The sequence below is a fragment of the Babylonia areolata genome, chromosome 9, assembly GCF_041734735.1.
Source record: "Babylonia areolata isolate BAREFJ2019XMU chromosome 9, ASM4173473v1, whole genome shotgun sequence".
Taxonomy (NCBI): Eukaryota; Metazoa; Mollusca; class Gastropoda; order Neogastropoda; family Buccinidae; genus Babylonia; species Babylonia areolata.
The window spans coordinates 21,853,614-21,856,113 of NC_134884.1; the positions used below are offsets into that span (position 1 = coordinate 21,853,614).

Sequence of the window (2,500 nt, forward strand, 5' to 3'; positions counted from 1 at the left end):
CATGAACATACATCCCAGAAACAGAATATGGCTGCCTGAACTGTGGTGTAAACATGAACATGCACGGAAAAAGCACGATAACATGAGTGATCATTGCTGATGAAGCTCACAAACGTGAAAAAAAAAATGTTTCCTTGTTTGACAAACCTATAGGTACGCAGGAGGGAGAGGGAAACAGGAAAAAAAATCAGACACAAATTCACTCATCTTCTGGAGAGAGAGAAAAATAACTGTAGATGAGAAATATGTTACTGGATCAAACATCGTGGCAACAACAACAAAATCAGACGCAGATTCAATGATTTTATGGAGAGAGAAGAATTACAGATAAGAAATAAGTTAACTGATAAAACACCATACCAAAAACATATTTTAGTCATTGATATAATGGAGAGAGAGAAAGTAAAACTCTAGTTAAGAAATAAGTTACTGAATTAAACATCTTTTTAAAAAAAATACACAGATTCAATTACTTTGTGGAGAAAGACAAAATAAAACCGTTAAAAAGCTTTGAATAAAACGTCATGGCAGCTCCGTTATAATCTTCCAAGTTCAAATCTTGGCAAACCTTTCCGTTCACAGCCGCGGGAGAAGAGGTAAACTCAACAAAACGTAACGTTGACAACAGGATGATTGCCCTTGCTTGTTGTCGGATAGTCATGCTGGTTTGCCAACATATGGACGATGAGATCATACGTCTCTGGGGAACGTGGGAAAAGCAGAGCTTGGGAAAATCTACTGTGCATGTGAACGTTTTTGAGAAGCGGAAAAGCGATAATCATTCTGATTTCTACCAGACTATTATCGATAACATTTATTCATAATATATCTAATTATTTTATCTATCCAGTTACGTTAATCAGTGGCTCCATTCTTTGTACAGTTCGCTTAAACTATCAGACATTTTGTATTGCCAAAAAATTAGTGTTGACATCACGTCTTTTCTTCTTTTCTTTTTCTGCTTCTTTCTTTTATAGTATACTTATCGTAATCACGATTTCTCTGTGTATCAATAATGTGCCCACGTCATCTTGAATATGTGTCACAACGTTTGTTTTTTGCTTGTTTGTTCGTCTGTTTGTTGTTGTTTTTGTTTTGTTTTGTTTTGTTTTGGTGGGGTTTTTTTTGTTTGTTTTTGTTTTTGTTTTTTGTTGTTGTTGTTTTTTGTTTTTGTTTTTTGTTTGTTTTTGTTTTTTGTTGGGTTTTTTTTTTTGGGGGGGGGGTATTTTTTGTGTGTTCTTGTTGTTGTTTCGTGGTTGTTGTTTGTTTTAGTTGGGGGTTTTGGGGGTGGGGGGAAGGGGGAAGGGGGTAGAAAGAGAGACAAAGGTTAAAAAATCATCAGTTCAGCTGTGTGAATAATTTGATCATTTTGGCTTTTCTGTTCATCTGTCTATCTATCTGTTTATATATACACATGCATACACACACACACACACACACACACACACACACACACACACACACACACACACACACACACACACACACACACACACACACACACACACACACATACATACATACATACATACATACATACATACATACATACACAGACGCGCGCGCTCGTGTAAAGAGAGAGGAAAATACAAGGGGGAGAGTCCACATTTCCTAGGACACCACAAACGCAAACTAAAAAAAAAGCAACAGAATAGTGTGTGAATGTAACGCTAAGAACGATCCACAAAGCGTCTCATTATACTCCTGTTTGTTTAGCGGAAGGAGAAGAAGAAGAAGAAGAATTTGGCTGCTGTTCAAGAAATCAAAGACCGTTTTTCCCTCGTCCTTTCTCAACACAAATGGAAGAAAAGACAAACAACATTTGACTTGTTTGTTCTACAGCACAAGAAGCATGTTGGGATCATCACCTTTGAGAAAACAAGCAAAGGTACATCATACATATACACAAAACCACGCCTTCTCCATTCGCTGTATAAAGTGTTCAGCCCAGCTTAATGGAGAAACTCCTGAAATGAAAATGGAGTCAATGTGTTGGTGGAATTCCAGCACCCTGCAAGTTCTCATTAATAATTTTCAGAGCAGTGGGTAGGAAGCAGAATCTGGCATGAAAAGTTCCACAGAGAGCGATGAGTGCTGGAAATCCTTGAATGTCTTTCTGCGTCAGGGGAAGACGGCCAACATGCGTGATGTGATGCCATGGTACGGACTGCTCTGGTGTGTGTGTGTGTGTGTGTGTGTGTGTGTGTGTGTGTGTGTGTGTGTGTGTGCCTATGACGCCATCCAGGCTATATTATATCCTCCGAGGTCAAAATCTTGGCAAGCAATCCTGCCTGTAGTGCGCACCTGCAGGAGAAGTTAACTCTCAAGTCACGGAAAGCGTGACCAGGGAAACGAGATAATTGCCCCTTTGTTTGTTTGTTGTGGCCTTGTCATGGTGATTTGCAAACATACGGGCAATGACGTCATACACCTCTGGGGATTTCATGTGATGATGCAGGGGGGGGCCGGGGGGGGGGGAACCGGGGTGAAGGAGAACAAA

At 39.7% G+C, this 2,500-nt stretch overlaps 1 protein-coding gene across 1 annotated transcript in view; it reads left to right on the plus strand.

Moving 5' to 3' along the window:
- Positions 1-2,500, plus strand: part of LOC143285780 (sodium-coupled monocarboxylate transporter 1-like) — a 54,156-nt gene that overhangs the window by 28,358 nt on the left and 23,298 nt on the right. The window lies entirely within an intron of this gene.